This window comes from Octopus bimaculoides, chromosome 9 (genome assembly GCF_046866305.1).
Source record: "Octopus bimaculoides isolate indiv1 chromosome 9, ASM4686630v1, whole genome shotgun sequence".
Lineage (NCBI taxonomy): Eukaryota > Metazoa > Mollusca > Cephalopoda > Octopoda > Octopodidae > Octopus > Octopus bimaculoides.
This window is the reverse complement of record NC_142936.1, coordinates 61,991,433-62,006,127: the sequence shown is the minus strand read 5'-3', so window position 1 is coordinate 62,006,127 and position 14,695 is coordinate 61,991,433. Positions and strand designations below refer to the sequence as shown.

The following is a 14,695-nucleotide window of genomic DNA, read 5'->3' as shown; positions in this document are numbered from 1 at the left end:
AAATTCAAGTAATAAGTTCGAAAATGGTTAATGGGTTGGATGTGGTGTTGAAGAAGGAAATAAGCGTATGCACCCATTACAATTTTTTGTACCTTCAATCGCTTTGTTTGTATAGACGTATTCGTATACGAAACATTGTAACTTTCAGTGCTGGCTCGGCTCTAGTTTCTATAGGAATCTGTGGTGATGCATTTAAAAAGTGGTGTATATCATATGTACATACTTATGTATAAAGGCACACATGTAGGCACACACACATATATATAGATATGTAATTATCCTGTGTGGATTTGTATGTGTATATCGATGTATATATTTTAATGTATGTGTGTTGGCAATTGCCCATATCTATAATATTAATCGCATCATTACACAATGTACGTTTCCCTTCCGATCCTTCCCCCTTCCCATTTCCTCAGTATATATTATTACAGTATCTATGCACATCAAGTTGTTACCTTCAAACCAAAGAAATTAATCTTCCTTCAATTACAAGTTTTAGACTGCTCGTACAATAATTTTTGATATTAAATATTATTAGCTTGCAAATTCATCTGTAACCGAAATAGTAATTATAATCATAGATGATCTATAAAGGTCTTATTAACAAGGATTGATTTTGCTGTTGGCTGTGTGATATATATGAAAGATAGAACACGAAGAGTTTCTTAAAGTAATATTAATATATATTAATTTTCACAATGCTGTGTTCTTCAAGTACTTTATTTAAGATCAGAGCAGTTTGCTTTTTACCGATATGTAGTGTTGCCTGTTTCGATGTAGTTAAGTAAAAACTAGATTTCTGGGTGTCAAAAGCAAATAAAGAATTTAGGCGTCATACGATCTGCTACAAATAGCAGACAATTCTACTAATATCGAACGCATGAAAAATAATTCTTACTAATCTGGACACAAGGCCAGCGACTTTGAGGTAGGGGAAATCGATGGCATTGAGCCCAGTACATGATTGGTACTATGTTTAATCGACCTCCAAAGGATGACAGTGAAAGTTAAACTACGTGGTATTTGAACTTGAAAGATGAATTACCCGTAGAAATAGCACCAACGCCCCTACCAGTTCATCGCCTTGACGTCTTAAATAGTAATGAGAAGTTTATGGTGGCGTTCTACACCACACTATATCTAAAACAAAAAATAATGTCCGAGTATATTCTTAATGAGAGTTTAATAGCCCTAACACAGAATTTCAACTGCTGGAACCTCGTTGCTTTGAGTGGGAAGGATTGGAATGAGTAGAGTGGCGCTGTTGCCGAGCGTGTTGACGACAGACGTTATATATATAGGGAGAGGTATAAGTATAAGGGATATGCTTCTATCATGGTTAAGTTGTAATGTAAGGATGAATTGTAATTAGGGAAAATATATAGACTAGACGCAATGGGTAAACGATGAAAAAAATTAGTGCCTACAAGAAAGGATTATATCTGAGGCATTGTCATGATGGAGGACGTATGGCTACTTACCTGTTAAGAAGTACCGTAGGTTTTATCAGCACCGTCTTGGGCTAAGAAGGGTTGTCACAGCTGTTATATGTAATCATGCTGGTTACATTATGATTGGTATTATTGAATCTGGGTGGAGTTCAGGGTTATGCTCTGACAGTCGACCTTATGATATAATCCACTGAACTCCACATCAACCCATCCGTTAGCAATAATACAATCCGTAGAAGCCCTACCCGATTCCAGAATACCGACCACATATTTTTTACTTCTTGTAATTTTGTTCTGTAAACACACACACGCACGCACGCACGCGCACGCACACACACACACACACACACACACACACACACACACACACACACACACACATACACTAACAAACATATATATATATATATATGCTAATACACAAATGTCCATCGGCTGAATATTTTAAAGGTTTTCTTCTCTACGTATGTAACTCTGTATCTAATTAAATACATGTATGTATGTATGTATGTATGTATATATGTATGTATGTATGTATGTATGTATGTAGCAGTTAATTATTCTGTAAAGGAATTCATATATGTTTGTGTTTGTGCGTATATTGAAAAGTAATAATGAAAAAGAAAATGCACTATTCCTTTCATACTACAGTTAATTAATTTCAATGTATATTTTCACATTTAAATTATTTCAAAATTCACACTAGATACTCCAATGTACATAATTACAAAATTACATAATTAAATATTCCCACGTACATTATTACAAACCCGTTTCACTTCTCATAAAAAAATATTCATTTCAATCTACGTGTTTAATGGTGGGTTATTATTCCTCAGTTAATATATAGGGTTTCTTTTGGGGGTTGCCTAGTCTTAGACACTCTAGGTAATACGTGAGGTAATATCTTGTATTTATAGAACATTTTGGTTTTATAGATCCACATTGAGTAGGTATGTAAATTTTTATATATTAGTTATTGGAAAATGTGCGGGTAAATATTTTGTATGAATGTTAATAGATATATTAAAAAATAAATATCAGTATCTCATTTACCATTTAAACTTCAGTTATATATTACGAAATAAATATTTCCCTATTTATTCTTTGTTATTGTGTCATATTTTCTGCCCATTGATATAATGGAAAAAATTTGGTTGCTCATATCATATGCTATTTAAATTCTCACTGAGTCAAAGTTTTCTAGTGCTCGGATTATGTATTTGTTGTCGACGAACCGTTATTCTTAGTGTAGGAATCTGCCGTGTCTGGCCAATATAATTCTCACCACACGCACAGTATATTATGACATAACTTAAGTGTTGAGAAAGTCATAAGAACTTATTTATTTTATATATTCAGGTTTTATGAGTTATAAGGTTTGATTAATTACTGTATACACTTTAATATTTAAGAGTCAACGGAGTTGGATGCACGCTGAAACATTTGTTTCTGCTAGGATTCCATTTCTTAAATCACTAACATCGATTGTCTCTGCGCTTCGCATTGCTAAGTAATGACGATGATGGGTACCGTCTTCGAATCCGGATTATTTTACTTTTGTTCTTTCCTTTCACGTGTTCGGATTTGACAGAATGTGGCATAATCTTTTATCTATATCGTACGGGATATTGACACTCGTTGTTTCTCTTTGTGTGCTGCATGATGTGAAAAAAATAAATAATGTCTCCAGTCTGTCCGTGTATAATACATTTTTGCTATTGTTTTATGACTCATATATCTAACAAAATTAATTTCTCTTTGTAATTCCTAATAATAATATGTACGAGAAATTTAAATTCATAAATTCTAACCAAACCTTCTTCTCATAGGACGAAACAGTGTAGATATCTTTTCCAAGTCTACTTCAGCTTATTATGAAAATATTTTTCATGTTTCTACCTGGATCTTTCATATACTTCTACCTTGCATACTTTGCGGCCACTGCAGTTACCATTACAGTTCCTAACCTTTGTTTATACATATTACTTAGTCAAAATTTCAGACAAATTCTTTTGTAGAATTAACTCAAGAATTTCAATATTAAAGTATTTTAAAATGTATTTTGAACGTGTAATATTGTCACACATATGTTAACGTCGTTAGCAACCTGTCAACTAACAGGATAAAATCGTCTGAATGTACAGAAGTAGTTATCAAAACTGTTACACACACACATTCACATACATACACACATATACACACACATTCACATATATACTCACACTCTCACAGACACACATACACGTAAAAACGCATACACACAGAGGAACACACATGTACGCATATATATGTAAGTTTATCTGCGTGCATGTATATGTTATTGTCTTATATTTAAACATATTTTAATTATGTGCAAAACCATCTATTATTTACAGAATAAATATTATTTCCACAGCCTACAATTTATTTCATGCGATAGTGTTAAAACAAGCATTCCTGTTAAAAATAACAATTCATTATATTATATTAAATTATGAACGTTAATATCAACATTTTGAAACATTTTTTTTTTTTTTGCATATAGTTAATAGATGTTCGGTTTTGTTAATAACATACTGCAAATATTTCATCTAATGCGGTAATTAAGGATGAAAATATAGCAAACATGTATGTGAATATCTAGAAAAATCAATAGAAGTTATTGAATAGAAACTAATATCATTAACTGTAATAATTTATATTGTACACCATTTTGAATTATTGGTGAAAATGAAAAACAAACAAATCATATTTGATGTCTTCAGACAATGAAACTAGTGGAAAATCTATAGCTCTCATTCACGATATCCAATTAGTTTTGATGCTAGATTTTGAAAGATCTTAAAATATAGAATAGAAGATTATCTCAACTAATAAAACGAACATATGTTTCTGTAAACAGGAAGAAACTTGCATGATTATATAAAGGTATTTGTTTTAACCAAATAAAGAGACAGTGGTTTATTTCTTTTATAGTCGATAGTTGATAAAGACGCTATAGTGCCTATGATACCGATCGAGGTAGGAACATGTTCCAGGTATTATCTACTTGATCCCATAGATTTATGATGTCGAAGTTACAGCAATGCTCCAAGGCAACATAACCGAGAAGAAAAATTATATCTATTTATGCGAGGGAAAATTTAAAAGCCGTTATGCAAACCAACAATCTTCTTTCCGACCCGTTGATAAAAATAAGTTGATTAGTCATGTATGGGATGTAAACGCGAATTGCGCATCACATACAATCAAGAATTGTGGAAAAATTCATGATATGTACAAATGGGTAAAGAAATGCAAGTTGTGCGTAGCTGAGACATCGCACATCCTTTTTAGGTCCAAGAATTCCGCCATACTACCTAAGTCCATATCTGAAATTTTAGCAAATACAAGCACATGGACAGATTTGTTTTGTCAAAGTGAGGAAGACCACCCGCTCCTGATTGACAAAAAAGGAGACGTTCGCCTCCTTTTTTGTTATATATTCTGCTGTATCAACATCAATGATTGTTTCTGCAGTCAAAGAGGACGAAGATATTGGTTTGCTTATCTTTCTTTCCTCTCGTTCCAATTTTCGCATCAACCTTCCGGGCGGTTTTTTACTATTAGTTTTCTCATGTCTCTCACGTTCTCCAGCGTCATGATATTTAAATACATTTAACGTTATGAACTAAGCCTGAAACACTGCTTGGAGACACATAGCATGTTAGCACACGAGTCCTTGATTTCAATATCTGTTGTGCGTGACTGTGGTTTTGAACTGGTTGATCACCCTCCCTTTTCTCCTGATTTGGCCCCATCGGACTATCATCCGTTCCCCAACATAACAAAAAAAACTTGGTTGAGAACAAGTAGCGCAGTGATGATGAAGCCATATCTATTGTTTATGATTATTTTTACCAAACAAATGAAAGCTTCTTCTCCAGTGGGATTCTATCCTTGCAACACCCATGGGAGAAATGTACGGAGCGGATAGGGAATTATGTTGAAAAATAAACCTTATCTGGTCACATTCCATGAGAATATCTTGGTAAGCCTATGAACTTTTCAGCCGAACCACGTATCTACAACAATTAGTAGCTCTTTTGTAAATGTGTTTATGTGTGCGTGTGTGTGTGTGTGTGTGTGTGTGTGTGTATGTGTGTGTGTGTGAATGTGTATGATCGTGTGAATATATATAAAGAATATGTAATGGGATGTATACACTATATATATTTTGAGAGAAAGAGGAAATGTTCTTTATGTTCCATATCTCGTTTCTCTGGGGTTTTTTCGTTTTCTATGTTGCTTTTGTTTTCGTTTCTCATTTTGTGTACGTTTTTTTTATGTTTATGTTCTGTACCCATATATGCATGCATATATACATATATATGTAGGTATGTACATATATGTATGTATATATGCATACATTGATATATTATTTATATTATATTATATTATATTATATATATATATATATATATATATATATATATATATATATATATATATATATATATATATATATATATATATATATATGTGTGTGTGTATACATGGAGAATTCGCAAAGAAACACCAGACGAAGACAGGTGGTGTAGAAAACAAATAGAGGTATAAGTATAACGCTCGGGAATTGAAAAATCTTTAACGTTTCGAGCCGACGCTCTTCCACAGAAAGGAATATGGAAAGAAACAAGGAGAGAGAAAAAATGTGTGTAGTGGTTAGCGATCTAAGGTCGTCAAATATGAAATTTGTAGTAACGTATATGGTAAACGTTTACAGCTGCTCATTTTGCGCCATCATTTTGTTAGAAAGTTGACACATCTATTTCTTCATTCTAACTCATTTTGCGCTTTATAATGTACTTATAAATCGTTTTTTGCTAATGTAAATCAGAAACAGCATCGTTTGGAAGCCTATATCACGCTACTTTCTCGTCACAAAAATGAATCGTCTTGTATCCACTTGGAACATGTGATGAGAAATGGATCCAATACAACAACTGGAAACGTTCAGCACAACGTTTGGATAAAGACGAGCCAACAAAAGTTAGGCCAAAAAGCAAAATTCATTAAAAGAAGATGATGGTGTGTGCTTGGTGGTCTGGTGCAGGCGTGATCCATTATGATTTCATTAAAGCTGGATCAACGATCACGGCTGAAGCATACTGCAGCTAACTGGACCAAATAATGCAGAATCTTACAAAAACCAGCCTAGATTAGACAACAGATCCACTCCTATTTTATTGCAAGACAACCTCAGACCACACATCGCAAAAATTACATTGCGAAACTACAGGAGGAGGAGTTGTAAGTTCTCCGTCATCCACCATACTCACCTGATATTGTCCCCACTGATCACCACTTCTTCCAGAATTTGGATAATTTTTTGACAGGAAAAAAATTTTATTCCGACGATGTTGCAAAACGGGCCTTCCATGATTTTATTGCCTCTAAATTGCCAGGCTTCTACAGTTCCGGGTTGGACAAGATATCGCTGAAATGGCAAAAGTGTATTGACAATATAGGTGCACATTTGATGAATAAAACTACTCCTTGTATTTATAAAACATTAGCAAACTTTTTTTTTTTTTCTTTTCTACAAATTTTATACTTGATGGCCTAATATATGTAATGAAAAATTATAAAGGTGAACTCTTTTTAAGAAATAACAGCGTAGGAATTGTAACTTGTCTCTTTCAAATTAATACTTTATTACATACCTACATACATACATACATACACACACACACACACACACACACATATATATATATATATATATATATATATATATATATATATATATATATATATATATATAAGTAGCTTGCTTACCAACCACATGGTTCCGGGTTCAGTCCCACTGCGTGGCACCTTGGGCAAGTGTCTTCTACTATAGCCTCGGGCCGACCAAAGCCTTGTGAGTGGATTTGGTAGACGGAAACTGACAGAAGCCTATCGTATATACGTATATATATATATATGTGCGTGTGTGTATGTTTGAGTGTCTGTGGTTGTCCCCCCAACATCGCTTGACAACCGATGCTGGTGCGTTTACGTCCCCGTAACTTAGCGGTTCGGCAAAAGAGACCGATAGAATAAGTACTAGGCTTACAAAGAATAAGTCCTGGGGTAGATTTGCTCGACTAAAGGTGGTGCTCCAGCATGGTCACAGTCAAATGACTGGAACTAGTAAAAGAGTAAAAGAGTATGTATATATATATATATATATATATATATATATATATATTCGAAACGCCGGAGTTTTAATGGTGGCAGCTGATGAAGGGGATGTTTCTATATGGCCTGCTTGTTTGTTGCACCTTGTTTACCATTTTGTCCTTGTTCTTTTGCCACGTCATGTACCCAGTTATGTATCTATATGTACATGTAGATGAACGTATATACATACATGTACATATATATGCATATACTCATATATTGTTTATATATATATATATATATATACGTCACTAAAGCGAACAAGGGCACTAATCAGCACCAGAACTGCTAGAAATAGGAGATAAAACAATTCAAAAGCAGCCAAAGTACTATGTTAATGAGTAGACAAGGGAGACAAGCTCCTTACAGACGTAGATAGAGCTAGATCACCTACGATTTTGCATTTTGATGGTTAACGCAGCTTAATGATCAGTGTTAGCTCTCACTGCGCCGAGAGATAAACTCATCTCGCCTTGTCAGCTTATAAGCTTTTCGGTGAAATCATACGCCGATTTCATGAACGATAAATGGGAGAATTATAAATAATATGGGTGGCTAATTCGCAATGTACCTTGTCAGCCCATTGGGATGGTGCTTTGTGAGTACTGAGTTATTTTGACTCTTATTTCTAGCAATACTGGTGCTCATTAGTGCCCTTGTTCACTTTAGTGACGCATGTATTTCTGCCTTTAGGTTGTAAAATTCCGATTTAGTTACCCATACATGCATACATACATACATACATACATACATACATACATATATATATATATATATATATGCGTGTGTGTTTGTGTGTGTGTGTGTACATATATATATATATATATATATATATATATATATATATATATATATACACACACACATGTACACCCATACAGCTACACGCATGCTCAATCACACACACACACTCACACACATACATATGTGTGTATGTGAGTCTGTGTGTGGAAATATCCATGTTAGGTACATCATTTCGAGAGCATATTCCAAATGTGATCATTCGAGAAGGGAGCGAAATGTATGACGTAATCACAGAATATCAAAAATCACAAATTCTCCTGAACCGAACATGTCGCAAGGTTCACAGACGACAGGTAGACCAGAGCATCTGACGAGTGGTATCCGAAAGATCGGAAAATGCTGCTCAATGATGAGAAGACGACTTTGTTAAACAATTTGGGTAATTAATGGTGCAATCAGGACAGAATTGAAGGTGCATTGCAATTAGTTGTGTATAACAGCCTCTGAAACTCTGGTCTGTAGTGTGATACTGTGATATATGAATATACATTAAATCTTCTGAAAGCAATGCGTCAGTCCATTGAGCGAGAAAGAGATAGTACATATGCTTTTCTATGCAAAGTGATATATTGAAAGCCTACCTTCTAATAATAATTTGTTTGAAGAACTTATTCTACTCATATAACTCTTTGATGTTTATGCTGAAAGCCTGCATCCGCATTTGCACATGGTTCCGTATAGCCTATAAAATTTTGTATGCAGAATATATGCATCAAATATCACGTATGAGTAAGAGATACATTTGCATTCTTGGAGAGATTCATTATGCGGAAGTGATTTAAAGGATACGATGTTTAAAGTTACTGCTGTATCGTGTTACATGTTAACGCTATAATTTAGACTCGTTTAATGATATGCAAACTATTAAATAATTACGTATTTCCTGGAACGTCTTATGTTTTGTTACTAATTAATAAAGTTAGTAAAGTATGCACTATTTATCCGGGGTTATCATATTCTGTTGACTATAGTTACGAGCGTGAAACAATTTGAGGTATGGAAGTTGTACTGTTGTATACAAGAATGTATATGAATTTTCGAATATAGAGATGAATTTACTATTCATATCGCTTGACAATTAAGCCTGTCATTATCTATGTAAATTGCATACCCAGTAGGTATATTCACTCGTAATAATACAATCCAGGAATGTTCATTCATTAAAGAAAAGACCTCAGACTGGATGCACAGTAAGAGAGTGACAATGCTGATTTAGAAAGCATTAGTAAAAAACGTGAATATATATCTCAAATTAACAAAGCTCTCAGTCACTCACTGCATTATTTTATAGTATATCTCTCCCATGCACTTATGAGTATAAACACACATTTACTCATTCACGAGCAGGCACGCACACACGCACACACACACACAGAGATGCATTCACATATGTATATGTGTATGTACACAGATTTAGATACACACACACACATATATTTATATATATATATATATATATATATATATATATATATATATATATATATATATATATATATATATATGCATGTATGTATGCATGCATGTATGTAGGTATGTATGTATGTATGTATGCGTATGCATTCATACAATTATCGGTAGATAATACTCAACCTATTCCATTCAGTGGAATGCATCCTCAGAAAATTCTAAAAAATAACCTTTTTGTCTTTTTCCTTTTACGCGTTGTCACTGGGTAATCCGCTCTTCATTCATCCAAAATATTGATATATAAAACTACAAGAGCCACACACACACACACACATACACACACATTCACATACATATATATATGTACATATGTATGTATGCATATATGTATGTATGTATATATGTATCGGATGCCATCTAGTCTTAATATTTTATTCATCAATGTCTTATTTTATTTACTTTCTTAACTTTTAGTACTGATATATTTTTACTGCATCTTTCTGTGGCTGCTTCATATTTTGATGGATCCTACGTTTCGATTGATGCTATTCAGTTAAGGTACATATTTTGCTTTCGCCTTTCAAGAAAGTTTTATTGGGAGAAAATATTTGGGTGGGCTATGTACTTCCACTTGAATAAACATCCACATATTAAACTGTCAGAAATATTAAACAGCCAAACTTCTATCTACGCAACTTACCTGCTATTATTAAGAGTTAAAAGCCAGATCTCTATTACATCAAACCATACTCTTAAGAATAAAGAAATAAATTGATAAAACCAATTGTATAATGTTATGCACAAAAGAAAGATTGGGTGACTTGAGTTGGAATATCGTAGCTCATTTTTTTAATGTACAAAATTGTCCTAAAATTCATGAATCTGTGTCAAAGAAAGACTCTAGAATTCTGGTCAACTTGTTAGAGATGTCAGCCATGTTATGACGGAGAAATTATTGGAAGATGTAATAATATTTGATCAAATATTGCATCTAAAATGTTCTTCCTCCACCCGTAGCTACTATAAATCTAATTGCATATACCAACCATGCGTCCACCAAAAATTCTAAATTATCAATTTAATTCATTAATTATAAATAACGAAGTTTATTTTCGATTCAGACATTCATACAGGATTGCTAATACTATAAATACTATTTCTGTTTAGAAGTACATTAAATCTATGTACTTTTAACTGTGAAAATTTATTAAATGTTTTTCTCTTTTTTCTCTGTATAATCATGTTTATCTCATTTCATTTTCTTCGTCGAAGCTCATTTCAAACTTTTCTAATGTTTGCCTACATATTTTATCTCCATCAGTGTGAAATAATTGATGAAGTTTTTAACAAGGATTTTTCTCTTTCTCTCTCAAATCAGTCTTATGATATTATTTTGTTCTAAAATCATGTGTCCACTTTTAATTCAGTTTTGTAGCTACTACCTTACTTCATACATATTATAGTTTTTTAGCTGAACTTTTATAAAGTATATGTTGAAGTGCCAGCATGTCTGTTGTCAATGTTTACAACCAAGGAATGTGTGGCAAAAGAGTAGATATAAATTTCTTAACCCGGAGGTCACAACTCTTGAGAATGATTATAATCGATTGTCACAAAAAGTTAGAGATTATTTACTGCAGGTAGTGATGTGTTGATTCTTGATGAGATTAATTTGCAAGGCTACGTTTACATAGTGGTGTGTGTGTGTGTGTGTGTGTGTGTGTGTGTGTGTGTGTGTGTGTGTGCGCGTGAAGGAAAATGCCGCATTCTGAAGCTTGGTAGACGATGCATCGTTGATAACGCATCCTGATTTTTAAAATGTAATTCTAGGAAACAAGTGATAGTCACTAAAGATTTGGCCATACGATTGAGCAGAGTAGGAAAATGCACATTGAAAGCCGTTTGTCAGATAAACTTACTCATGCCCGCCGTTGAGCATAATAAAGAGACATTTAATATTTACCTGCTGGTGGTTTTCTGCTCTTCACTTTAACTGATCTGCCATTCTAAAATAGCATCGTAGAAGACGGTAATTTCAAGATATTTGTATTACAAAAAGGCACGCCCTCATTGACGAAAATTACAGATAATTTAGTGAAGTACTAGCAATGAACCATGGTTAGAAGCAGGGATGTGCACTCATCTCTCATTACCTCGCAGATGTATTGATCCCTTGGGGCCAGTCTGCACAAAGAGGCGTTCATAAACTCTAGAATAGATGGGAAGCTCTCCAGCTTGGTCCGTTTTCCTGCATCCAACTAAATCAACGAAATATGTATCAGGAAGCTGCTCTATGAAGACGATTCAGCGCTCGTCACCAGCAACATTGAGCACGCGCAACACTTGTGGACCGGTTTTCTTGCACAGCAGATATGTTTGGTCCCAAGATCAACACCTCAATATCTGGGTTGCCCTACCAATCCCACCAAGATCTTCTAATAGATCAAAAGAGCCCGAGCCAGAAACTGTACACAGAGAGCCAAAGCCAGTGGCAGTATATGGAGAGACCGTTAGGTCCACCGAGGCATTTACCTCTCTCTACAGCGCAGGGTCTTCTACGAACTTTTCTGACCTCGATATTAAGAGGCGCATAGAATCTGTCACAAAGGCTTTTAGATTTCCGAAGAAGCGTCTATGGCATTGTGATGCCTGAAAATCGAGGTTAATGGTGTAGAGTTCCACAGTGCTTCCTTGCCTCTTCTATGCTACGGAATGCATGGCCCTCTACCGCAGGGATACTAAGAACCTGGTGCGAGTCCAACTTTGTGAGGAGAAGGCACTGCAGCGCAATGAATGGCACCGAAGGCTCATTTCAGCCATTGAAGAGAAACAACAGAGAGAGTACAGAGAGGCACTACTTCTCGATTGCCTCAAGTAAATTCACCTGCAACAGATGTTATCGCTGATTTAGATGAAGAGAAGGCCTTGTAGACCGAATGCGAATCTGCTAGAGATCATTACGGAACAAGAAAAGCCAACGTCGACCTATGACGAACAGCCGAAGAAGAGAAGATATATATATATATATATATATATATATAGTAAATAATATCATATATATGTGTATATATATGTATATATATATATATATATATATATATATATATATATATATATATATATATATATATATATATATATATATATATATACGTGCATATATAGGTGCAGGACATCTTCAACGGTGCAAATAACATGAAATACATAAACAAACGAGTTAAATACGTAAACAATGAGAAAAAAATGGAAAACAGGACAAGTAAACACAGAGAAAAGACCCTTCATCAGTTGTCGGCTGTCTATCTACTCCTCATTAGAGCATGCAACGACGATACATAAATAATAGATTGAATAGAAAAAGTTCAAATCAAGCAAACTACACTTAACAAATATATATACGGGTGTAATTAAGTTGAAAATAAGAATTTTCCAAGCTGAAACATATATTGATATATTAGAGATATAAAAATATAAGAATATAAAAATGTATGAATACTAAAAATATACATGGACATATGGATATATAAACATAATTATAATGGAATATAGATAAAAACTTTTTTTTCTATATTAAAATATGGTATAGAGAAAATAAAAGTCATTAAAAAGAGTTTGGGTTACATGTTAGAAGAAAATAAATTATTTCAGCGATCGTTTCTAGGGTTCATTCGTCCAAATAACAAATGAATCTTAAGATTCTTTTTCAGAGAATGTCTCCTTCATCAGGGAAGATGATGTTTACGCTAGATATGCGTTCAGTTCTTTCCCAAGGTATGAGATAATTAGATGGTCTTATAGAAGATTGGATATGCAAATAATAGAAGTCTTTATAAGGGTTGATGGGAGTAAAATTAGATTGTTTACTGTCTTTTTTTTTTAATTTATGTTTGTATTGGCGATATATTGTTATATGCAGTATGATGTTCAGTTGTGCAACAGAAATTACTAGGGTTATTGCTAAATGGATTCAGGTTTAAATCGTTTCATGAAAGTTGTGTAGTATCTATGGTTGCACGAATGAATAGCGTCAGAAAACCTATTTAAAACAGTGGAATTATACATGCGAAGGATAATGTCTGATTCTTTTATGCACATTCTACATCTGCCCTTAATAGTATTGTCTGGTGGAGCTCATCCATAATAGACCAAGATAATGTATATTTAATATTCTGTAATTTTAAGTCGTGTATATATCTAGCTAGCACATAGTTAAAATATAGAAACTCAATGGCGCTAGCTAGATATATATACGACTTAGGATTACAGAATTAATTATACATTATCTTGGTCTATCTTTGATGAAATCAATTTATATTCCCGAAACTAATTGATATTTCATTTTTGTATTCATAACGTGTCTGACAATCTACTAAATTCTACTACAACAGTATGGATTTCATTGGTGTATTGTTTCGTTAAACCCTTAATCACATTTCTTATGATATTGAAATAAACACTTCGGCTAATTGCTATTGGATCTATTTTATATTTAACTTAAAGGTAACAGAAACATTGAAGGACTCCAAAATATTAAATACCTAAGTGGTAGGAAATAAAGTATCAATGCGACAAAGTTTAACGACTCTGTATGTTAACCTATAGAGTTATTATCAGTTCTTATTCAGATTTATGTAATTCTAATCCTAGATTTGAGAGACACACACTATAAAGTACATTATTTACATTTGACGGATATTTGTCCTCATCTTGTTTGTTATTAACACAACGTTTCGCCTGATATACCGTCCAGCCTTTATTAGATGTCTTGGGGGAAATTTCGAACCTAGGTTTTCATTCCTAAGGTATTTTTCGACGTTATTATTATTATTATTATTATT

The 14,695-nt window shown here is 33.6% G+C and overlaps 1 protein-coding gene across 10 annotated transcripts in view; it reads right to left on the bottom strand.

The window, feature by feature from the left end:
• The window catches only part of LOC106873250 (5-hydroxytryptamine receptor), a 538,573-nt gene that overhangs the window by 363,481 nt on the left and 160,397 nt on the right, over positions 1-14,695 (bottom strand). For 4 of the 10 annotated variants that reach the window (XM_089357605.1, XM_089357600.1, XM_089357604.1 and 1 more), the window contains exon 2: positions 6,758-6,915. The exons of the other annotated variants lie outside the window; for them this stretch is intronic. The gene's annotated coding sequence lies outside the window, so the exon portion shown is untranslated. The remainder of the gene's footprint in view (positions 1-6,757; positions 6,916-14,695) is intronic. 10 annotated transcript variants of the gene reach the window in all.